This window comes from Myxine glutinosa, chromosome 10 (assembly GCF_964187855.1).
Source record: "Myxine glutinosa chromosome 10, kmMyxGlut1.1, whole genome shotgun sequence".
NCBI classification, from domain to species: Eukaryota; Metazoa; Chordata; class Myxini; order Myxiniformes; family Myxinidae; genus Myxine; species Myxine glutinosa.
The window spans coordinates 33,249,152-33,275,312 of NC_136270.1; the positions used below are offsets into that span (position 1 = coordinate 33,249,152).

General features: G+C 46.5%; 1 protein-coding gene across 1 annotated transcript in view; it reads left to right on the top strand.

Moving 5' to 3' along the window:
• The first annotated feature begins 544 nt into the window (after positions 1–544).
• The window catches only part of LOC137434447 (dual specificity protein phosphatase 22-A), a 75,482-nt gene continuing 49,865 nt past the window's right edge, over positions 545–26,161 (top strand). The window contains exon 1 of the mRNA XM_078785539.1: positions 545–607. The gene's annotated coding sequence lies outside the window, so the exon portion shown is untranslated. The remainder of the gene's footprint in view (positions 608–26,161) is intronic.

The following is a 26,161-nucleotide window of genomic DNA, read 5'->3' on the forward strand; positions in this document are numbered from 1 at the left end:
CAGGCCCCCTTCGGTGCCCGGCAATGACGTTATGCAGTGCCTGGAAATGGCATAGGAAAGGAGTGGTGTACAACAAACACGAAAGCAAGAAATCAAACAAACAACCGGAGTGAAATCTGAGTACTCCCTTTCAGCGTGCGTCATCGCCGGGCCCCCTACGGTGCCCCTCAATGATGTTATGCAGCGCCTGGAGATGGCATAGGAAAGGAGCGGTGTACAACAAGGGAAAGTAGAAGACAGGAAAATAGGAAAAAATAAAATAAGCATTCGTGTCCAGCAGAATGAAAACAAGTGGAAACATAAAAGGAATCCAACATACATATTTAAATAATGACAGTGATATGTCATTTCCCTTTGGTGCCCAGCAATCTCTTGTACCCCAAGATATGCACCCCTTCGGTCCTGGCAATGAGGTTATGCAGCGCCTGGAGATGGCATAGGAAATGGGCGGTGCACAACAAGAAAACAAACAACCGGAGTGAAAACTGAGTACTCCCTTTCAGCTTGCGTCATTGCCCCCTTCGGTTTCCGGCAATGACGTTATGCAGCACCTGGGGATGGCATTGGAAAGGAGCAGTGTACAACAAGTAACAACAAGGGAAAAGAGGTGAGAGGAGAAAAATCACAATAACCTGAAAATGGTAGTGTTTGTGAATGAGGTAACTTGGGGTACAAGATATAAATAAGTAAGGATGGCGGTGTGCAGAGTTAGTGGTGAACAGCTGTCTTGAAGTCCTGTAGGGAGAATGGAACTGAACAAACAGGAGAAGGTGGTTCCTCAGGTGAGAGGAACAAATGAGTGAAGGTGAGCAGTGAGCCTGGATTTGGTGAGTTTAACAAGAGGGTCACTGGCAAACCATCTGTGCCCTGCAGAAACCTGGGTAACAGAGCCAAGAGAGAGCAGAGTGTGCAAGACCAAAATGGAGGTAGTAGAATACAGTGAGACTGTGATGGGAAAGTAACAGTTCTAGACCCTCAGCTTCGTTGTGATACATCCCAATGATCTTGAGGGCCTTATTATCCACGCCATTAAGGACAGAAGGGAAAGACGCGAGGGCAAGGGCACCAGCCCAAATAGGAAGACAGTACTCCATCAAGCTGCGAATTAAGGCTTTGTTTGGAAATGAAGGCCTTCAGAGCGAAGGGTTAACAATGAAATATTAACACCCGGAACGTCAGCTCATGGCTCCCACAGCAAGTAGCATACTTCGATCAACGTTCTCTTGACTCTTTCCAATGCTGAAAATAGGACGTGCAGACCCAAATGATTGACAGGTTCCACCAGAAAAACCTTAAAACTTTAAATGGCACAATATTATGCCTGATATTTTCCATGGTTTGATTTAAAATATTAGTGACATGTTGAAAGTCCAAGCTGTGATTTGTTGCCAAAGATGGACAAGCAACATGTTAAGATGTCAAGAACCCTGTGAATTAATCCTGTGTAATTGTCTTACTGTCAGATCTCTGCAACCAATATCTCTTCCTGATGTACTTCCTGCAAGCCTGGTGTTTGTTTAACGGTTAAGGTGGCTGGCTTAAGATCTTAGGGTCTTAAGTTAAAGCCCCTGTCTTGCCGTTGAATTAACACAAGGTGGGTTGACCAGCCTATTCATCCTTCCATGGTCAGCAAAATGAGTACCAGCTCACTGGTAATGGGGCACTGTATCATCAGCAGCAGCTGCACCCCCAGAAAATGATGCAGCCACAAGCTGCAGACAAAACGCCACCACTACCAGAAAGATTAGTTCTTTATTCTATTGTGTAGATTTTTTTTTAATGCCGTGAATAGACGTTGGTACATCACTGGTGATGAACGGAATGTTGTTGTCAAGTTTCATCAGAATTTTGGGGGGGTCAAACCTGTGGAGACCTTGATTTGGCACGTGTTAGTTTGGCGAATGTGTTGCTTTGGCAAATGTGTTGGTTTGGCACATGTGTTAGTTTGGCGAATGTGTTGGTTTGGCACATGTGTTGGTTTGGCAAATGTGTTAGTTTGGCACATGTGTTAGTTTGGCGAATGTGTTGCTTTGGCAAATGTGTTGGTTTGGCACATGTGTTAGTTTGGCGAATGTGTTGGTTTGGCGCATGTGTTAGTTTGGCGAATGTGTTAGTTTGGCAAATGTGTTGGTTTGGCACATGTGTTGGTTTGGCAAATGTGTTGGTTTGGCGAATGTGTTAGTTTGGCAAATGTGTTGGTTTGGCACATGTGTTGGTTTGGCAAATGTGTTGGTTTGGCGCATGTGTTAGTTTGGCAAATGTGTTGGTTTGGCACATGTGTTGGTTTGGCAAATGTGTTAGTTTGGCGAATGTGTTAGTTTGGCGAATGTGTTAGTTTGGCGAATGTGTTGGTTTGGCACATGTGTTGGTTTGGCAAATGTGTTAGTTTGGCACATGTGTTAGTTTGGCGAATGTGTTGGTTTGGCACATGTGTTGGTTTGGCAAATGTGTTAGTTTGGCACATGTGTTAGTTTGGCGAATGTGTTGGTTTGGCACATGTGTTGGTTTGGCAAATGTGTTAGTTTGGCACATGTGTTAGTTTGGCGAATGTGTTGCTTTGGCAAATGTGTTGGTTTGGCACATGTGTTAGTTTGGCGAATGTGTTAGTTTGGCGAATGTGTTAGTTTGGCGAATGTGTTGCTTTGGCAAATGTGTTGGTTTGGCACATGTGTTAGTTTGGCGAATGTGTTAGTTTGGCGAATGTGTTGCTTTGGCAAATGTGTTGGTTTGGCACGTGTTAGTTTGGCGAATGTGTTAGTTTGGCGAATGTGTTAGTTTGGCGAATGTGTTGGTTTGGCACATGTGTTGGTTTGGCAAATGTGTTAGTTTGGCACATGTGTTAGTTTGGCGAATGTGTTGGTTTGGCACATGTGTTGGTTTGGCAAATGTGTTAGTTTGGCACATGTGTTAGTTTGGCGAATGTGTTGGTTTGGCACATGTGTTGGTTTGGCAAATGTGTTAGTTTGGCACATGTGTTAGTTTGGCGAATGTGTTGCTTTGGCAAATGTGTTGGTTTGGCACATGTGTTAGTTTGGCGAATGTGTTGGTTTGGCACATGTGTTAGTTTGGCGAATGTGTTGGTTTGGCAAATGTGTTGGTTTGGCACATGTGTTAGTTTGGCGAATGTGTTGGTTTGGCACATGTGTTGGTTTGGCAAATGTGTTAGTTTGGCGAATGTGTTGGTTTGGCACATGTGTTAGTTTGGCGAATGTGTTGGTTTGGCACATGTGTTGGTTTGGCGAATGTGTTAGTTTGGCGAATGTGTTGGTTTGGCACATGTGTTGGTTTGGCAAATGTGTTAGTTTGGCAAATGTGTTGGTTTGGCACATGTGTTAGTTTGGCGAATGTGTTGGTTTGGCACATGTGTTGGTTTGGCGAATCTGTTAGTTTGGCGAATGTGTTGGTTTGGCACATGTGTTGGTTTGGCAAATGTGTTAGTTTGGCGAATGTGTTGGTTTGGCACATGTGTTAGTTTGGCGAATGTGTTGGTTTGGCACATGTGTTGGTTTGGCGAATGTGTTAGTTTGGCGAATGTGTTGGTTTGGCACATGTGTTGGTTTGGCAAATGTGTTAGTTTGGCGAATGTGTTGGTTTGGCACATGTGTTAGTTTGGCGAATGTGTTGGTTTGGCACATGTGTTGGTTTGGCGAATGTGTTAGTTTGGCGAATGTTTTGGTTTGGCGCTTGTGTTAGTTTGGCGAATGTGTTGGTTTGGCACATGTGTTAGTTTGGCGAATGTGTTGCTTTGGCAAATGTGTTGGTTTGGCACATGTGTTAGTTTGGCGAATGTGTTGGTTTGGCAAATGTGTTGGTTTGGCACATGTGTTAGTTTGGCGAATGTGTTGGTTTGGCACATGTGTTGGTTTGGCACATGTGTTGGTTTGGCAAATGTGTTGGTTTGGCAAATGTGTTGGTTTGGCAAATGTGTTGGTTTGGCGCATGTGTTGGTTTGGCAAATGTGTTGGTTTGGCACATGTGTTGGTTTGGCAAATGTGTTGGTTTGGCAAATGTGTTGGTTTGGCAAATGTGTTGGTTTGGCGCATGTGTTAGTTTGGCGCATGTGTTAGTTTGGCACATGTGTTGGTTTGGCAAATGTGTTGGTTTGGCAAATGTGTTGGTTTGGCAAATGTGTTGGTTTGGCAAATGTGTTAGTTTGGCGAATGTGTTAGTTTGGCGAATGTGTTGGTTTGGCACTTGTGTTGGTTTGGCAAATGTGTTAGTTTGGCGAATGTATTGGTTTGGCACATGTGTTGGTTTGGCGCATGTGTTAGTTTGGCAAATGTGTTAGTTTGGCGAATGTATTGGTTTGGCACATGTGTTGGTTTGGCGAATGTGTTGGTTTGGCGAATGTGTTGGTTTGGCGCATGTGTTAGTTTGGCGAATGTGTTGCTTTGGCAAATGTGTTGGTTTGGCACATGTGTTGGTTTGGCAAATGTGTTAGTTTGGCGAATGTGTTGGTTTGGCACATGTGTTGGTTTGGCAAATGTGTTAGTTTGGCGAATGTATTGGTTTGGCACATGTGTTGGTTTGGCGCATGTGTTAGTTTGGCGAAGGTGTTAGTTTGGCACATGTGTTAGTTTGGCGAATGTGTTGGTTTGGCACATGTGTTGGTTTGGCGAATGTGTTAGTTTGGCAAATGTGTTAGTTTGGCAAATGTGTTGGTTTGGCGCATGTGTTGGTTTGGCGAATGTATTGGTTTGGCACATGTGTTGGTTTGGCATATGTGTTAGTTTGGCGAATGTGTTGGTTTGGCGCATGTGTTAGTTTGGCCAATGTGTTGGTTTGGCACATGTGTTAGTTTGGCGAATGTGTTGGTTTGGCGCATGTGTTAGTTTGGCAAATGGGTTAGTTTGGCAAATGTGTTTTGGTTTGGCGCATGTGTTTTGGCAAATGTGTTAGTTTGGCAAATGTGTTAGTTTGGCGCATGTGTTGGTTTGGTGAATGTATTGGTTTGGCACATGTGTTGGTTTGGCGCATGTGTTAGTTTGGCAAATGGGTTAGTTTGGCAAATGTGTTGGTTTGGCGCATGTGTTAGTTTGGCAAATGTGTTAGTTTGGCGCATGTGTTGGTTTGGCGCATGTGTTGGTTTGGCACATGTTTTAGTTTGGCGAATGTGTTAGTTTGGCAAATGTGTTGGTTTGGCGCATGTGTTAGTTTGGCAAATGTGTTAGTTTGGCGAATGTATTGGTTTGGCAAATGTGTTGGCAAAATCTTGGATTTTGCAAGTAAAAAGACTTGCACCACCCAAAGTCGACGTCACCCGACATCGTGAATCGCCATGTGAGGTAGTGAATCACCACTTGAAGCCAAGGATCGCCAGCCGTTGTGATTGCCACCAGGCGTATAAAGTTCGCCACGCGAGGTAGTTATTCGCCACAACATCGCAAATCACCACATAGTGAATCACCACCCGAGGTAGTGAATCACAAGCCAACATCGCAAATTGCATTGTGAGGTAGTGAATCGCCATCAGAGGTAGTAAATTTCCTCCTGAGATAACCCACATAGTTAATCGCCACCCAAGGCAATTAATTTCCACCCGACATTGCGAATCGCCACCAGGGTGGTGAATTTCCACCCGAGGCAGTGAATCTCCTGAGGTTGCCAATCGCCACCCAAGGCAATGAATTGTCACCCATGACGAATCGACACCCAAGGCAATGAATTGCCACCCACGGTGAATCGCCACCCAAGGCAATGAATTGCCACCCATGACGAATCGACACCCAAGGCAATGAATTGCCACCCATGGTGAATCGCCACCCAAGGCAATGAATTGCCATCTGACATGGTGAATCGCCACCAAAGCATTGAATTGCCATCCGACATGGTGAATCGCCACCAAGGCATTGAATTGCCATCCCACATGGTGAATCGCCACCCAAGGCATTGAATTGCCATCTGACATGGTGAATCGCCACCAAGGCATTGAATTGCCATCTCACATCGTGAATCGCCACCCAAGGCATTGAATTGCCATCCGACATGGTGAATCGCCACCCAAGGCAATGAATTGCCACCCATGGTGAATCGCCACCAAGGCAATGAATTGCCACCCATGACGAATCGCCACCCAAGGCAATGAATTGCCACCCATGACGAATCGCCACCCAAGGTAATGAATTGCCACCCATGACGAATCGCCACCCAAGGCAATGAATTGCCACCCAAGGTGAATCGCCACCCGAGGCAATGAATTGCCACCCATGACGAATCGCCACTCAAGGCAATGAATTGCCACCCATGACGAATCGCCACCCAAGGCAATGAATTGCCACCCATGACGAATCGCCACCCAAGGCAATGAATTGCCACCCATGACGAATCGCCACCCAAGGCAATGAATCACCACACATGGTGAATTGCCACCCATGACGAATCGCCACCCAAGGCAATGAATTGCCACCCATGACGAATCGCCACCCAAGGCAATGAATTGCCACCCATGACGAATCGCCACCCAAGGCAATGAATTCCCACCCATGGTGAATCACCTCCCGAGGTAGCAAATTGCCACCCATGGTGAATCGCCACCCGAGGTAGCAAATTGCCACCCATGGTGAATCGCCACCCAAGGCAATGAATTTCCACCCATGGTGAATCGCCTCCCGAGGTAGCAAATTGGCGAGAGCGCTGCACAGCAATTATCATGTGTTATCAATATGCTTCATGAGAAGTCGAATCTATCATTTTGATCAACAAGCCGTTGCATCACGGCCGCCGCATGAGAACACGTCCACCTTGTGCTGTTTTTAACCGTTGACACGACCTGCTTTAAATAAATACAACTTCGTTGCCATGAGATAACTTCGAATAACCAGGAGGTCCAACTTTTCGTTCTACCACCGAGGCCTACCTGGAGTTCCCAAATTGTACCATCAACAGGGGGACGTGAAGGTTCAAAAGAACGAATGAATTATAATTTTCATCATAAAGTCAACTTCCAGAACATTCTACAGACTGGGGGAGACGGTTATCGATGCAGTTCGCTCACGGGGTTTAATGGTTAAAGTTAACAGTCGCTGGATTCAGCATCCTCATGTCGCAGGTGTGCACAGGTAATTTTCAGGTCATCGGCAGGTAGGCGGTGATGTTGCTCGTTTGCAGAGCGGTTTGTACGTGACAGAAAGCGAGCCCGATGATCAGTGCTATTTCAGGAGGCAAATCGTGTTACGGGGTCGTTATTTGCTCCCAAACGCCCCGCGAATCCCCCCCCCATCCCCTCCCCTTACTTGCAGCGATTCCACGCGAAGCGATCCTCGCTTTCCCCCCACGACTGGGACGACGATCGGACACGACCATGGGAAATGGCATGACCAAGGTAACGGCATCGAGGTTACTTGCTCTGCGGTTACCATGTTGTAAAAGAACAAAGCAGCTTGTATCGCTTTGTCGCTTGCGCCCTTCCCTGGACCGTCCTTGGTTCCCCGTCGAGTGACGTGCGCTTGTGTCGCATTTAAACCGTTGTCCGTCGGGTTCAAAGTTCCGTCCGATCGGGTCCGTTGTATTTTAAGTGAATGCCCGTGCTATATCCGATTTAATGCGCCACCTAAACCTGCTGCGCCCGTTCGACGTTGCACTCAATCTGTGGTCGTTTCGGGACCGATCCGTGTTTACGTGCGCCGTGACGTCACCGGTTGCTATGGCAGCGCCGATGTCCGAGCGACGGTCCGTTTCTCGCCGGAGTGTGTCTGTCGCCCCCTCCCTTATACCTTGTCCCTGCACACTCCCACCTTCAACAGGCAGGTCCGGACACATTTGTGATGACAATGACATCAGCATTTCAACAGTTTCATTAGCTAGGCCACGCCGTGAGCGCGTTTAGACTTGTATCGGTGTATGTTATTACCTGTCTCGAGTTAAATCTATTACTAATAACACGAGAAAATCAATAATTGTTTTTTGTCCCCCGTCGCACCGCGGAGCGAAAGGGGGACTATGGGTTTCCCCTTCGTCCGTGCGTGCGTGCGTGCGTCCCTGCGTGCTTGCATAAGCCAAGGACCGAATTCTAATTTGGTGTGCGGGTGCAACCCACGTCAAAATCCAAGATGGCCGCCGCCATGTATGTCTGACGCCATGTATGTCTGAACCTTGTGAGCGGAATATCTTGAAAAATAAGCGAAGTACCAACTTCTAATCTGGTGTGTGGGTGTATCTAGGCATAAGGAAGAGCGCTATTGAAAATTGGGTCGCCACGTCAAAATCCAAGATGGCCGCCACCATATATATGTCTGAACCTTGTGAGCGAAATATCATGAAAAATAAGCGAAGTACCAACTTCTAATCCGGTGTGTGGGTGTACCTAGGCATAAGGAAGAACGCTATTGAAAATTGGGTCGCCACGTCAAAATCAAAGATGGCCGCCACCATATATATGTCTGAACCTTGTGAGCGAAATATCTTGAAAAATAAACGAACTACTAACTTCTAATCTGGTATGTGGGTGTATCTACGCATAAGGAAGAACGCTATTGAAAATTGGGTCGCCACGTCAAAATCCAAAATGGCCGCCTTGCGTCTTCCACTTTGTCAACTCACATCACTTCACCGACGGGGGACCTAGGCGTAACGCTTGTTTCTTTTAACTCTGCTACATTTATACCGTATAAAAAAAACAAAAAAAAACAGCTTGGCTTGTAATTCCTCTAACCAGGACGAAGACTCTGCTCGACCCTCGGGCCTAGTCAAACCTAGCTCTCTCAGCTCGTGGTTGCCAAGCGCGGATTCAATGACGACACTCGTGCGTCATACCGTGGGAATTGAAGCGTCTCCACGTAGTGACGAAGGCAACATTTCGGTGTTAATGTGAAAGCGTGTTTTAATTATTAACTGCTGTGTTACAATTCGCAACGTAGTGTGACGTATGAAATGCTTTCTCACTTTTATGGTACATTTCTCGAACGTGATCTGAAGTTATATGTGGAGTTATATCTGAAATTATATCTGAAGTTATAGTTATATGTACATCTTCTTCTTCAGGTGATAATTTGGTGCAGTCGTGGCAAACTTGCCCTTTGACCTGTCGAGTCTGGTTTCGATTTCCCACCTAACTTTAAACTGTCGGATTTTTCGCAGGTAGAGTGTTGTTGCATTACACGGCTGGACGTTAAGCTGGGTGTCCAATCTGCTAGTTTTAGTTGGTGAGATTAAATATCCACAAAGATGCAAGTTAAGTTATCGTCGGAATCCTGAACGAATTCCAAATTCCTGCACCTTTTGTGAGACGTCAGTCCTGGCAAGTCGATTCGTGAAAGGCTTGGGCACAAACCTTCCCTTGCCAAACCACAAAAAGGTGGGAATAATTGGAATAGTCGTTGGTAGTTGTAGTTGTTGTCAACTAAGACTGGTGTTAGCTTAACGGTTAAGGTGGCTGAGATCTTGGAGTCCTGAGTTTGAGCCCCTGTCATGCCGTTAAATTAACAACAGGTGGGTTAACACAACCTGTCATCCTTCCAAGTTCCAAGGTTGCCAAAATGATCACCGGTAATCAGCGGCACAGCTGCATCCCCAGAAAATGATGCAACCAGAAACCACAGGTCTGCACACGAACCACCACAAGTAGGTCAATCGTTTTATAGTGAGGTGGCATTAGGGCTAAACCTTGAAGTAAGATACATACAATGTCTTTTTAGCCGCGTCACAGACGCTGGTCATAGAGTGCCCTCTGCTGTTGTTGTTGTTCTTCTTCTTGTTCTTCTTCTTCTTCTTGCAGAGAAGACAAAACCTCAAAGCTCCACCCATTCTGGGAGAGCCTTCATATAAACAATTATCCACCATTTTATTAACTCGCATAGCTTTGAGGCCTGTTTTGTAGGCCCGTGGTGTCTTCCTCTCTCACACAGTTTTATTTCAAATCAAATTCGATATATCATTTCATTTTTCACAGTCGCTAACATAGTTTTAGACTCGGTTGAAAAAAAACGGGAAGAAAATGCGATGAAAGTTGCCCTTTATAGAACGAAATGAATTCTCAAAGGCCTGTAACTTCAAGTCCATTGAGATTTTTTTTTTTAAATCGCGGCATGGTCAGTCATACACCGCCCGAAATAAGAGACGGGAAAATGCCGAGATATATATATTTTGTTTAAATCGCGGCATGGTCAGTCATACACCGCCCGAAATAACAGACGGGAAAATGCCGAGATATATTAAAAATTCGTCGCCACACACGGGAAATTGCCGAGATATATTTTCACTTTGCACAAAAATAATATCAAGTAATCGAATCAATAGGAATGTCCTGTGCCTATAACATCGACGTTATAGGCACAGCTGCATCTAGGCATTGTGTAACATCGACGTGGCTTTTGTTTTAATTAAAACTTTTTGTACTTGTTTTTGGTCATGCCTGCTCATTGAGGGACTCCTGAATTAGAAACTGCAGGACACCACTGTCATCATTTGAGAAAATATTTTTTACATCCATCTTAAAAATACCATGTTTGAGTCCGAAGACAGCCTCATTTTTAGGGGAAGGGGAACTAAAGTTCGGCACCATCCCACTACTTATTTTCCTATATTCACAATTATGGTGTCGCATGAATTGTATTACCGTGAAGTATAAGTGCAAGATAATAATTTTGCGTAAATTAAATATCTGGGTCGTAAGAGGTCAGAAGGTCATCCGACTTTTCTTTTTTTTCTTTTTTACTTTGAAGGCTCCAGTCACAGACAATATAGTCCTCATCGAGGCCTTAAATACATAACTGCATTGACAAATGTGAGGAAAGAGAAATAAAAGAGAGAGAATGTAAAGGTGTGGAGTGAAAATGAGTAAGAAAAGTGTATGATGTTTGTTTGCAAGAAAGAGAGATTGAAGCTAGACCGGTAGCTGTAGCACAGCGGATAAGCTCTCATATTTTAACAAATTGTGCTTTTTTTGAGAAAAGCATGAAATTTCTAGCATAGTTAGTATATACCATAAGGTTTATTTTCAGATGTGGAGGGAAGTCAGATTTGACCTCTGAGGACCGTGAGAGGTCAAATCCAAAATGGCCGCCGGTCCACCAGGTCTAATGTTCAAACGCGCTTATAGGTGTCATTTCCAACTAAATTGGGGATGCCCATTCATTTGGTGATACTTTTGAGATCGCCAGAACTCAGGGACATGCATTTAGGTCACGGTCAAGGTCAAATTACATTAAATATCTATTTTTATGATACTGCAGTTGGAACTGCTATTGGAAAAAGTTCATTTGAACTTTTAAAACTTTATTATTTTCAGGTACAGGGATAGGTACAGAACACCCAAAGACCAGAAATGCTGAAAAAAAAGTGTTTACACTGCAAGGAATGATGCAATAACCTCTGAAAAAATAACTGTAGTTAACCAAGTATGTCCACTTGGTGTTGGCTTAGCGGTTATGGTGCCGGCTTGGGATCCTAGGATCCTGGGTTCGAATCCCGGTCGATCGCTGAATTAACGCCAGGGGGGTTGACTCAGCCTGTCATCCTTCCGAGGTCGGCAAATTGAGTACCAGCTTGCTGGGATGAATGATCCCGGTGTGTACCCCGATTTAGAATAGGTACACCGTATCCCTGCGTGTCGTAAGAGGCGACTGAGGGTTGGCGTCAGGAAGGGCATCCGGCCATAAAAAAACATTGCCTCAAACAGGAAACCATGATTGTCATGGGGCCCGCAAGGCTAACCCCCGCTCCAGCGGGGAAAATGGCCTTAAAACGATCATTCATTCATTCATTCAACCAGTATGTCCACCAAAGCTTACATTAAATCAAGTGCAATGATGAAAATTGGTAATGATCTAAATCTAACAGTCTCCAGAACAGAAGCACAGTGCAGTGCCCTTGAATGCAGCTTTGGCACACTTGCAGCGTCCAGTGCACCCTTTCTTGCAGCCACAGTCGATCAATTCATGGCACGATTTTGATGCTTCAGGAAGAGTGGTCCAAAGAGGCTGCCACCCAGTTGTCTCCTTTGTCCAGCCCCAGTCAGGTGGGTCTGGCATCTCTGGATCCATGACCAATGCTTGGTTACAACAGTTGGCCTGGTAGCAAGTGCGCTTGATGTGCTGCTTGAGTGTTGCCTGGGTTGGAGGAATGTTCTCTAGAGTTCTACACTTCTGTGTGAAGAGCTGTTTCCTGGCATCATTCACTTCCGTGCTCTCACTGGTTCTATCGTACATCAGCACCACAAATCGCTCTGGCAGTAACATTGAGCCTTCACTGACCTCACTTGGCATGCCTAGGAGTTCATTGAAAGCATCATTCACCTCTGGGCATCCCCAATTTAGTTGGAAATGACACCTATAATGTTTATCTACACTATTTGGTTCCAAAATTAAGCGCGTTTGAACATTAGACTCGGTGGACTGGCGGCCATTTTGGATTTGACCTCTCACGGTTCTCAGAGGTCAAATCTGACTTCCCTCCACATCTGAAAATAAACCTTATGATATGCACTAACTATGTTAAAAATTTCATGCTTTTCTCATAAAATGCAAAATTTTTGTGTTTATCTGCTGCACTACTGTAGTTTGAGCGAGACAGAAAGTAAAACCAGCAATCCTGACACGGAGAGTGTAAGATGGTTCCGGGCACCACTTTCAATCAATCAAAAATGGTTTATTAAAAGCATGTCTGGCAGTCAATGGCTGAATTACACATGCATACATATTCATAATTTACAATCAACAATTGCTTACAAGATAAAAAAATATATAAATCACAAGTTTATATGCAGGCATGTGTAACATGATAAATAAGGATCCATACAATAATATGAGATTACAATAATATATATAAGATGCAGCAAAATGTAAATTATGAAATGCATAGACCAATATAAGGTTATGTCAACAGAAAAAAAGCAAAACAAAATATGAAAGGCAATATAAAGAAAGTATTGCAATTAAAACAAGAAAGAGCAATCAGAGATTGCAAACCCTCGCCAGGATGTATTTTCAGTGGTTTTTAAGGCTTTTGTGTTAAAACAAATATGGCGGCCGAACCTCGTGACCTATGACGTCATCTTTTTTTTTCTCCACCAATTTATGCCAACATGACGCTCAATAAATTTCGTCTTGATCAGATGACGTTTTGTACTCGTCCAATTATGACGTCATAATGGAGGCACCTATGACATCATCATTAACATATTTTATTCCCCATGGAGAGTTCTTTACAATGAGCCATGTCTCAATTTTGTCTATGCAGTGCTTTCGGAGATATAGAGGTGCACATTTTTTCGCTTTTTCCAAGATGGCGGCCAAACCACGTGACCGATGACGTCATCATTATGATTTTTTTTCTCCACCAATTTATCCCTAGATGACACTGAATAAATTTCATCTTGATCGGATGAAGTTTTGTACTTGTCGAATTATGACATCATAATGGAGGCACCTATGACATCATTAACATCTGTTATTCCACATGGAGAGTTCTTTGCAATGTGCCATGTCTCAATTTTTCTATGCAGTGCTTTTGGAGATATAGAGGTGCAAAGTTTTTCGGTTTTTCCAAGATGGCGGCCATACCACGTGACATATGACATCATAATTATCATTAAAAGAGTCTACAGGTGGAGTTGCACCTATGGTGAAAATTTCCTGTCAATCGGACAAACGATTGCAGAGAAAATCATATTTATCCTCTGCAGACAAACAATCAGACAAACAAACAGACTCAAATGCAATACCCTCTCCTCAGGCGAGGGTAACAAGAAAGAGCAATTAGAGATTGCAGACCCTCGCCAGGATGCGCTTTTGGTGGTTTTTAAGGCTTTTGTGTTAAAACAAATATGGCGGCCGAACCACGTGACCGATGACGTTATCATTAAAAAAAAATTCTCCACCAATTTATCCATAGATGACACTGAAGAAATTTCATCTTCATCAGATGTAGTTTTGTACTTGTTGAATTATGACATCTTAATGGAGGCACCTATGACATCATTAACATATTGTCATGTGACCACCCTGTGTGGTGAACACCACAGGGTGACACAGATGACCAAACGAGCTTTACACTCCGAGGCGTTTAATGCAATGGCGGACCTTCGTTGCACTCGAGGGAAAGGAGGATGACGAACCTACCTGGACGGCTCCGCCCCACGTCCTCGAACCTGCAATAAATCAACTCAAACCGACACGGAATTAAAATGTACAAAAATAAACAGGTTTAATGAAATAAATGCCGGTAACAAGGAAAGCATGATAAAACTAAATTCCTAACTGGAGAGCCCCCAGACAGACTCAATTACAACACAAAGGATAAAAGAACTGTAAAATAATTACATGTAGTTTGTGGCACTTAGCTCAAATCGGCTAAGTTTCGGCTAATCGGCTAAGATTGATGCCTCGTCATAGATCGTCTGAGGCCTTGGTGGGAAAATGCACTCGTTGGCGTGAACTAGGCCTCGCTGCGTGTCCGCTCACTCCTGGCTTCGTCGAGGGCGCAGCGAGCAGGCAGCGTCTTTCCACTCGTCGTTCTTGCTTGGGAAACCGCAGTTCTCGGTCCGCAGTTACTCCTCCTCACGATCACTATCAAGATATCGGAACACGACTGCTCGTGATGAATCTCACTTGTGCAAGAAGACAAAATGCGACCGTTTGCTATGGGACCCAGAACGAGAAGGGGCGTGAAAAGAAAATGTCCACCGCTCCACCTATTTTGAACTTGAGGCTCTGACATCATCCCATGACGTCTCTGTCTCCGCCCCTATCAGCGAGTCTCATCTTAGCAGTCCTTGTGCCAATAAAATCCCGGTCCAATCACTGCTCTTCGGGGCGTGGCTCATGGCCCTGCCTGTGCGCTCACCAAGTCGGTGTTATCAGCGATAGTGATTGATGCCTGGTTCGGTTAGTTGTTAATTAGTGTGGTTAATGGCCGATTTCTTACTCGGTGTCTGTAGTGCGGTGTCATAAGGAACACAGGGAAAGATTACAGAGGCAATTACATACAGGGGATTATCCCTTATCCCTCGCTAATTAAGAAACACCACCCCTCTCACGGTCATGGGTTTTCACACACCACCCCTCTCATCAAAATTATACAGCAGGAGGTGCACCTATGGTGAAAATTTCCTGTCAATCAAAGACGTCAGTCTCCGGTCGAGGAGCATTCAATTGAATGTTATATTTTTAACACTGTAGAACATGAATCGGAACATAAACCTGCAGTTTAGCAGTATTTTGGCTTTGAAATTGGTAAATTGTATGGAATGTTGTCCTGAGCACGCATGCACACAGACAAAGGTCTTTTTTTCTTTTATTTTCGTCTTTTTTAATTAAGTCTGTTTAGCAGTCAAACAAAATTGAAAATCATTCCAAACAGGAACCTTCTTGTTTTTACATATGTCATAAAGGACTCGAGCAACGCAACAGGCACGAATAGTTAATGTAACGTGTTAAATAAGGTGGTATAAAAGTCGGTGCATCAACAGCGGTAAATTTACGGGAAAAAAGTTTTGCTTTCTTTCTACAGTCTTTTAAACCTTTATTATATTTAAATTGAATTATATGGTCGAATATTGATTGTGGAACACAAATCGCCTTGTTGGCACTTTGAAAAACCTTCTGCTTAGCAGTACTTGTAACAATATTTGCGCAACCTCATGCCCTGAGGGCAGAAGTGAGATTCAACATTGAAACAAATATGGTGTTGCCGAGGGCTGTTTGGTTGGTCCAAAACGCAAAGCAACAGCTGAAAAGACCCTTCCAATGTCCTTTTTCTCAAGTTTGCGTGGGGTAAGGTGTTCTATGAACTCTCTAGTTGATATTTATGCTGTATATTACCAGTTCCGAGAGAACAGCACCAGCAATGCGAATATATCGGTGTCATAAGGCACTACCTGGATGTGCGTATGTCCCTGGATGACGAGGAACTTCCCGTAGCTTATATCGTTGCAGTCAGCTCGTGCTTGTACACAGTGTTCCCTTTCCTCTGCCATAATCCTCAATTTGGGAATCGGTTTAAGCACAGAACACTTTTATCAGCTCTTTCTTGTTGTGGGCACTCCAGGACTTCGACATTTCTTTACTGCTCTGCTTGTATGCTGCTTGGAAATGTAGGCAGTTGCACAGTCTCTGTGGCATTGCAAAGTCCGCTCTGGATTTCCATCAAGTTCTCTTTTAGGGTAACATTAATGTTGTCTCCCCTTGCCCTACTGGCATCTGTCATGCGTTTTACTCTCTCTGGGCCTGCAGTGGTCAGGGCTTTGGTCAGTTTGCATTTTGGAAATATACACACAGGTTCGGACACGGCAGCAGGTCACACCTACAACAAAGAAAGAAAACTGTTTACAATTTGACCAAACAATTTGGATGTCCAATCTTAGATTAAAGCACTTTCAGCTTGGAATGGTGGGGGAAAGACCCATTGCATTTAAATATTTCATTGACAAGACCCATTGCATCTAAAAATTATTACTTGGAGTCACCTTAAATAACATAAGTTGATCGACTTTGTGTTATAAATGTTAGACGTATATTTGTTCAAAGAAGAAAAATCAAAATACACTTATGGTACCTGTAGTAAAAAAAATACTTATCGAACAGCAACTTGACCATGATTCCGTTATTTTCAATGTGGCTTACTTAGGAGGTTTCCCCATGTGTCCGAATGAAGCATTCGTGGAAATCCCTTCTTCGGGGGTTCCCAGAAAAGTGGGTGTCCCAGTGTACCATTTGGTACCCAAGAGGAGAGGGAGTATTATTATTTCCAAAACAAAACCGAAGCCATAATTTTCCCAAAACAAAAACACTTACTCAACCCAATTTTGGCCTTCTGCTAATTTGAATGATCTTTTGATCTCTGAAGACCCATAAATTAAAGTAATTGAAAAACACTTATATTGTACTTCTACTTTATGTTAATACTACAACTTATTTGACACCAGCATTGTGAATATGAGAACATTGTTGTTGCTGTTGAAACCAAAGCTTTCAGAATCATTGGAATCTCCTGCGATGAAGCTAACTCCAAGGGCCTTTCACTCACTCACTGCAGGCAGGTTGGTGGTCTTTCTGTCTTCTACCGACTCCTCTCCGGCCTTGCTCCCCCAGCTCTCTCTGGGCTCTGTCCCCCAAATATTCCTACATGTCGCACAAGAACTGCCAGCAACCCTCTTATGGTGAAACTGCCAAAATCAAGACTCTCTATTCACCTTCACTTCTTCATTCCTCTTTTCTCCCGCCTCTGGAACAAACTCCCACACTCTCTTCAATCCCACTCCTCCCTCCAGGTCTTTAAAACAGCTGTTCACCACCATCTCTTATCTTCCCCCATCCAAAACCTTGATCTTTTCTACCTCCGCTAATTCACCCCAGATACACTTCTTTGAAATACTGACTTCTTTCCTGGAAGTTTTTACCTCTCCCACACCCCCGCCCCCCTCCCACCCTTCCCGTGTCTCCTCCCCCAAAGCCCTCTCCCTCCCACAGATCTCCCGATGTCCCTGCTCTCCATCTTGTTCTCCTGCTCCCTTTATCATATTGTTGCGAATATGGAATTTGGCCTCCATATCCGCTTGTAAATATTCCCCTATTTTCTCCGATACTCCCCAACTCTCCCTTACCCCATTCCCTAGTCCCATTGTCTGTAAACAACACCCATTAGAGCCGATCTTCCCCTTCATCCCCCCATTAAATGTCGTGCCCAGGTCCCCCGCACCACACGTAGACAATTATAGGACATCTTGCTAGTTATTCTTAATCTATGTCAGTTAAGGACTTGTTTCCATTAATTATGACTCTTCGTTGCACCAGAATGTGATTATATGGCACCTGTTAGGAAGTTTAGGACCTCCCCATACCTCTCCGCATCTCTTCCCCATGAAGAAGCGCCAACTACAACAACAACAACAAAAGAGGGGGGCGGCGCGGTGACGGCATGGGGAGTGGGCGTCCTCCTTCCGGCTCGGTTAGCCACCATTGACCACGCGCTCCACGGGGTTACCACGAAGGGGCTCCCTGTCGGCCCCTCGTCAAGGGCGGAGCCGGTAACCCCCGCACCCAATGAGAAGCCATGGGCCGATGCCATCTGGGGCGGCGCTAACGAGCCGAGGGCGTGTCACTCCCCGCCGGATATACGCGGCCCCGCGCCGGATGTGACGGGAGATGCGCCCCGAGCTTGGAAGGAAAAGACGCCACCCTCCCGAGCGCTGAGCGACCTCCCCAGCTTGAGACCAAAGTCGCGACCCACAAGCGCTGTGATACCTTCACGCATCTCTGGACACCACCGTACGTGATTCTGTCCCTGAGCCAGGTGCACCTGAGCCATCGCGACCTGCCTCCCCTTTTCATCAACCCCCGTGTGAGTCAGCATTTTGTCCCGTGTGTCTGTCGTCTGTCCGGGGATAATATAAGAGTGTGTCTAAGTGCCTGTCTTCCTGTAATATACCTCTAGCCCCTGTAATCTAACCTTTTTCCGTACGAATATACTTGAGAATCGAAACCCTGGTGTCGTATTGTGTCATTATAACCCAGCCGGGTGTCTTCTCTTTCCTATTGAGCCAGCATAGCGCGGCTTCGTCGACGTTCGAGTACAATCGGGTAACTTGTACGGATACGGCGGCCATCCCGCTCGGCCCACCATACCATCAAAGTCGTATCTGTAACAATTGGTGTCAGGAGTGGGATTCGAGGCCCGACCAAATTTTGAAGAAAAAAGAAAAAAACGAATAGAGGAAAAAAAAAATTTGGTCAAAATTTGGAGCGGCCGAAATTTGTTTTGTTTTACGAAACTCGAATTTTGCAAGTCGCGCTATGGCGGATCAAGACGGCTGGGGTCCGGTAGGGGAGAGTGAGGTAGGGTCGATCCAGGACCAAAATGAGGGACAGGAGGAGAGCGAAGCAGTGAGGGCGGCAGGTTCGCAAAATAGCGCCGTCACGCACGAAGAAGCGGGCGCGCAAAATGGCGCCTCGCTGATCACCGCGCCAGCGACCGTGGCAGCGCCCCCGGTGGATTGGAATTTGTTTTTTATACAAATGACGGCCCTTATGGAAAAGAATAGTGAGCGATTGGAGGGCCAAATGGGGTCCAATAGCGAGAAATTGAGGGAGGACATGGGGGCGCAGATCGGGGGGTTAGGGAGTAGAATAGAGGGATTAGACAAGAAATTAGAGGGGTTAGACAATGGGATAGAAGGGGTGAAACATGGGTTAATGGGGGTAGAAAACAGAATGGCCGCTCAAGAGAATCAAATGGAAGGGATGCAAAAAGGGTTAGAGGGGTTAGAAAACAGTATGGAAGGCAAATTGAGGGACATGAGGGACCAAGCGGAAAGGGAAGTTAAACAAATGGAGCAGCAGATAGAGGGGGTCAGAATGGGGGTAGAAACCAAACTGGATGCTCACAGGGAGGAAATGGAGCAGATGAGGGTGGCATCTGGGCAGGAGATGCAAGTGATGGGAGAGGAGATCAGAAGAGGAGTGAGTGAGGAGGTCGGAGGAGTGCGCGAGGAGGTGAGGCACTGTAAGGAGCGCATGGAGAAAGAGGTGAGAAAGGGGACTGTAAAATTGCAAGGTGGTATAGAGGAGTTGACGCTGGGAGTAGAACAACTGACAGTGGGACAAAAGGAGCTGGGGGACCAGGTAAAGAAGAACACAGCGGTAATAGAGGGTTTAAAATCGACACAGAAGGAGATGAAAAAGGACGTAGGGGTAATTAAAAAAGAGTGTCAGACGGTACATGAGGACCTGACGAGGAAAATGGACAAGGTGGTAGAGGTAATGGAGGTTAAAGAGCGGGAGGTGCGGGAGCACATAGAAAAAAATAAAGTGGAGTTAGAGGAAGAACTTAAAGGGGCGCACGAAGAGATGAAGGAGATGAAGCAAAAATTAGAAGAAGTGGAAGAAGGGGTGAGCGAAATTAAAAAGCGACGGAGAGAGGATAAGAAAGAGATAAAAGAGGAGGTAAAAGAATTGGTCCAGAGTCTGTGTTTGGATCGTGATGATGTGCTCATTAACCGGATGAGGGATTCGCAGGTGATGGAGGAGAAGCGAAGAGGAAGAGGACCCGGTGTAAGTGGTGACCAATATGGTCGTGCGTATGATGCGCCAGGGGATTTAAGAAGCTTGGGGGTCGAGATAGACCCGGGTGTTCGTGAAAGGCCGTTGGTGAGGTGTGTGACAGGTCTGGTGTGCGAAAGAGGAGGTGTGCGAGAAAGTCTGACTCTGGGGTGTGTGAGGAAAAAGTGTGTGCCAAGGAGTGAGGGTGTTGGCGAGAGTGAGTCGGTCGTAGCGTGTGTGCGAGGGAGCACATGGAAGCGCAGTGTGGTGAGTGTTACAGAGGGTGTGACGGGAGAGTGTGCGCGAGAAAGGTGTGTGACGGACAGGTGCATGAGGAAAGAGTGCGCTGTCAGAAGTAAGGAAGAGTGTCCACCTGTGGTGAGTGTTACAGAGGGTGTAACGGGAGAGTGTGCGCGAGAAAGGTGTGTGACGGACAGGTGCATGAGGAAAGAGTGCGCTGTCAGAAGTAAGGAAGAGTGTCCACCTGTGGTGAGTGTTACAGAGGGTGTAACGGGAGAGTGTGCGCGAGAAAGGTGTGTGACGGACAGGTGCATGAGGAAAGAGTGCGCTGTCAGAAGTAAGGAAGAGTGTCCACCTGTGGTGAGTGTTACAGAGGGTGTAACGGGAGAGTGTGCGCGAGAAAGGTGTGTAACGGACAGGTGCATGGGGAAAGAGTGCGCTGTCAAGAGGAAGGGTGAGTTCGCTGTCAGGAATGGAGGTGAAAGTAGTGAGAGTGACATGGAGCGTGAGTTAGTTGTGACAGGTGAGCGAGGATGTACACCTGGGATGGAAGGATGCACACCTGGAATGGTAGAGCGTGAGTGGGAATGCACGCTGGAGTTGGTGGTGAGGCACATGGTTGGGTGTGCGAATGAGGGCACACCTGTGATTGTCACAGAGGAGGTGACCGAGGAGGGGGTGCGAAGCGGTGTGTTGGTGAGGTGTGCGAGCGACGAGTGTGTGCCAAAGTGTTCGGTGGTCAGGTGTGTGACCAAGGCTGTGAGTGGAATGAGGGTACCTGGGTGTGTAAGGAAGGGTACGAGGAGCATGGGCACGGCTGGATGTGTGAGCAAGGAACGGGCTGCGGGGTGTAAGCATGCAGGTGAAGCATCGACATTAAACGGGTTAGAGGTTAGGTCGACTTTTAGCCGAATCGGGCCCTCGGTGCGTGCTGGGCCTCGCTTTGAACGGCCGCGTCCTTGCTCCACTAGGCGGAGCGGGCGGCCCGATAGAAAGGGTCGTCATGGCGACCACTTTTTGGTGAGACGTGCCGGCAGGTCTAGATCGGGGCATTGGATGGCTCCACGCCGAGGTGGTGTGTGGGATCTCGGCACGGGTAAGCCCCCGTCCCTGTCCCGAATGCCGGACGCATCCAGCCGCAGGCACAAAACAACCAGCATTCATTGTTTGGCTTTACGAAGCCGGGCTTTGGACGGGAATTGGCGCACCGAGAGGTATTAGTGAGTAGACTGGGTGATGAGGTTAGTGTTTTGGCCCCAAAATTGGAGAAAAACAAAATTTGATGATTGGCAAGGGATTGGCAGTAGTGATTGGCAGATGATGGGTAGTGATTGGCAAATTTTTAATTTGTTGAAATTTGATGTGCAAAATTGGTAGTGAGAGACCCCCGATGTGGTGGGATGGCAAATCCACCATCCTTCACAGGTGGGGGGCAAAGGAGCAATAGATTATGGGGTGTATGGCAGTGAAAACTAGCCCGGGTGGGTTAGGATATGGTGTGTAGGGATCTAGCGAAGATTGACATTAGGTAACGTTAAGATTAGTTAGTGACTGATACCTGTAGTGGGGACGCAGGTAGATTAGTGTGGATTATAATGACGAGGGAGCGCAATAGTTTAAAGGGACGACTGGGAAGCGCAAGTTTCAGAAGGGAGTAGTTAGCTGAGATGATGCCGTGTTTGTGAGAATTGAACAGGTGTGATTGCACAGGGGTGCAACTGGACAGGTGTGTGGAGCAGTGTATGAGTAGTGAGTGTGTGGATCAGCGCGAATGCGCTTGGGGAGAGAAGGGTGCAGGTGGCACCAGGTGTGAGAGCACAGGTGTGCAGGTACAGGTGTGTGGAGAGAGTTGGAGTGAGTGGTACGGAGTGGTGTGCATGGTGCGAAGGTGTGGATGGGGGAAGAGTGGACCCCTTTCACGAGCACCCGGGGCGGGTAGTGTAAGTGTTAGGTAGAGGGTGCAGGTAAATTGTGGTTGAATATTGGCATTTGTGGTGCGGTTGCAGAATGGTGTTGTGAATGGGTGCATTAGTGTTGTGGAAATGGCTGGGCGTGTAGCCTGTTAGTGTGTGTAGTTGGTTGGGCACTCCACCACTGTGAGGATGTCGGCCAGGTGAGGCCGCAGGTGGGCTCTGGGAGCCGGTAGAGTTGTGGATGGGGCCCGAGGATCCGGAGGATGGACCCGGGTAGCCCGGTGCCAGAGAGGGCACCGAGTGGGGAGAGAGCCAGAGGGCCTTCCCCTGGTAGTTAGGTTAGGGTAAGGAGCAGGTAAGCTCGGAGGCAACTGCAGTGGTGGAGGTGTGCAGGTGGGTAGACCCACTGGGAGAGGTACACGTCGCAGCCCAGAAATTGTACGAGGGCACCGGGAGATGAATCGGGGGAGTGAGACCCCAAATTGAAGAGCACCACAGTTTGGCCAATGGGAATTGGTTTTTAGAACCCATAGTGTAAGAGGGCCAATGGTTTGGCCGGAGAAAGCCCCCGGGTAGTGTAAAGTTGTTAAAGTCATTTAGGAAATAGTTAGGATTGATGAACCTGTCGCACCATACGCAGCCACTTGCCTGTGGTGATGATGATGACTCCACACCTGTGTTTTCTTTGTTTGTTGCAGGAAATGAGATTGCTGTGAGGATTTGTGAGACGCATCACGACGTGGATGAGACATTGGGGTGATTCCATCTCTCCCTCCCTAGGAGGGACTGATGATGAATTGGTGATGGCAAATTTTGATGTTCAGTTGGAGATGGCAAATTTTGATGAGAGTTGAAAATGGCAAATTTGATTGGTTAGGAGGGAGAGAAGACGAATTTGGTATATGGGAGGAACGGGGAAGACAGTAGGGATGTTTGTTGATTTGTAAAGTAGATGTTTATGAGTAGTGTTGTGTTGTGTGGATGCAGTAAGGGGTAAGGGAGGGGCCATGTAGGTTACCTGGTGGGGGGGGGGCGTACGATAGGAACGTACCTGTCTCACCTGGTTCCCATGTGCCCCCAGTGTGCATTACCTTACATTGCGTGCACTTTTGCGCCCTTACCACCTTACTCACTTGTCTGCTTCTTTTGTCTCCCACCTCCGAGGATCTGGCTTTGGGGTAGAGAGAGAGGAGAGAGAGGTGCTGGCTACGCAGTTGTGGGCCTGCACTTTCGCTGTTCGCTGCCTGGATCGGTACACCATATGGACCGCAATGTTTGTGGCCACCCACAATGGACCGCAGTTCGTTTGCGGCCAAGCACCACCCGGGGATGGACCTATGGATCAACGTGGCACCTATGCCATACAGGTGAACCACTAATAGTTAACACCACCAAGTGCACCACAAGAAGAGCAAGAGACACCTGCAGGGTTAGGGGTTGTCGAATTTATTTTTATTCCAATGAACAATGGTGACTGCACCGATTGGTGGTGGGGTGGTGCTGTTGATGCTCGGGAAGGGTGCTCTGCACGTTATTAAAGGCCGTCGGCCACAGAGCACTCGTGGGTTGGTGTATCGATGTTGGCAAGCGCGCTCTCTCTATGCATAACATCTGCATGTGTTCCTCCAAAAACAGGTCCTGGATCGTAGTGTAAATAGCAGCGTAGTCTTGTAAATAATGCTCCCTACCGGCTGTATGTTTAGTTTGAGAATTCTTTCCGGATTCGGTTATCCTGTGGGTGTGTTTCTGTGAGGAGAAGGGTGCAACGTCGCAGGGGGACATATTTACTCATTTGTGAATATCTGTAAAACTGTCGCACTCAGGGTAGAGTTAATAGTAGAGGGAACTACATTGCGTGCCACACTAAAGTAGGTAAAAATTTATCGGGTCGGGACGCCCCGAGGGTAGAGAAGGGTGCAATGTTGCGAATATGGAATTTGGCCTCCATATCCGCTTGTAAATATTCCCCTATTTTCTCCGATACTCCCCAACTCTCCCTTACCCCATTCCCTAGTCCCATTGTCTGTAAACAACACCCATTAGAGCCGATCTTCCCCTTCATCCCCCCATTAAATGTCGTGCCCAGGTCCCCCGCACCACACGTAGACAATTATAGGACATCTTGCTAGTTATTCTTAATCTATGTCAGTTAAGGACTTGTTTCCATTAATTATGACTCTTCGTTGCACCAGAATGTGATTATATGGCACCTGTTAGGAAGTTTAGGACCTCCCCATACCTCTCCGCATCTCTTCCCCATGAAGAAGCGCCAACTACAACAACAACAACAAAAGAGGGGGGCGGCGCGGTGACGGCATGGGGAGTGGGCGTCCTCCTTCCGGCTCGGTTAGCCACCATTGACCACGCGCTCCACGGGGTTACCACGAAGGGGCTCCCTGTCGGCCCCTCGTCAAGGGCGGAGCCGGTAACCCCCGCACCCAATGAGAAGCCATGGGCCGATGCCATCTGGGGCGGCGCTAACGAGCCGAGGGCGTGTCACTCCCCGCCGGATATACGCGGCCCCGCGCCGGATGTGACGGGAGATGCGCCCCGAGCTTGGAAGGAAAAGACGCCACCCTCCCGAGCGCTGAGCGACCTCCCCAGCTTGAGACCAAAGTCGCGACCCACAAGCGCTGTGATACCTTCACGCATCTCTGGACACCACCGTACGTGATTCTGTCCCTGAGCCAGGTGCACCTGAGCCATCGCGACCTGCCTCCCCTTTTCATCAACCCCCGTGTGAGTCAGCATTTTGTCCCGTGTGTCTGTCGTCTGTCCGGGGATAATATAAGAGTGTGTCTAAGTGCCTGTCTTCCTGTAATATACCTCTAGCCCCTGTAATCTAACCTTTTTCCGTACGAATATACTTGAGAATCGAAACCCTGGTGTCGTATTGTGTCATTATAACCCAGCCGGGTGTCTTCTCTTTCCTATTGAGCCAGCATAGCGCGGCTTCGTCGACGTTCGAGTACAATCGGGTAACTTGTACGGATACGGCGGCCATCCCGCTCGGCCCACCATACCATCAAAGTCGTATCTGTAACAATATGTTTTATGTTTTATGTGTCGGTTGTCTTTTTGTGATCAATGTTTTGTATACAAAAAAATAATAATAACAAGTACAAAAAGTTTTAATTAAAACAAAAGCCGCGTTGATGTTACACAATGCCTAGATGCAGCTGTGCTTATAACGTCGATGTTATAGGCACAGGACATTCCTATTGATTCGATTACTTGATGTTATTTTTGTGCAAAGTAAAAATATATCTCGGCATTTTCCCGTCTGTTATTTCAGGCGGTGTATGACTGATCATGCCGCGATTTAAAAAAATATATATCTCGGCAATTTCCCGTGTGTGGCGACACGTGAACGAAGCTATGCTCCTCTCTCCACATTATTGTGACGACGTATAAATTAAATATTTCATCGTGACGATTGTCATCAAATGGACGAATTTTTAATATATCTCGGCATTTTCCCGTCTGTTATTTCAGGCGGTGTATGACTGACCATGCCGTGATTGTAAAAAAATATATCTCGGCAATTTCCCGTGTGTGGCGACACGTGAACGAAGCTATGCTCCTCTCTCCACATTATTGTGACGACGTATAAATTAAATATTTCATCGTGACGATTGTCATCAAATGGACGAATTTTTAATATATCTCGGCATTTTCCCGTCTGTTATTTCAGGCGGTGTATGCCTGCCCATGCCGCGATTTAAACAAAATATATCAATGGACTTGAAGTTACAGGCCTTTGAGAATTCATTTCGTTCTATAAAGGGCAACTTTCATCGGATTTTCTTCCCGTTTTTTTTCAACCGAGTCTAAAACTATGTTAGCGACTGTGAAAAATGAAATGATATATCGAATTTGATTTGAAATAAAACTGTGTGAGAGAGGAAGACACCACGGGCCTACAAAACAGGCCTCAAAGCTATGCGAGTTAATAAAATGGTGGATATTTGTTTATATGAAGGCTCTCCCAGAATGGGTGGAGCTATGGTTCCCAGAATGGGTGGAGCTTTGAGGTTT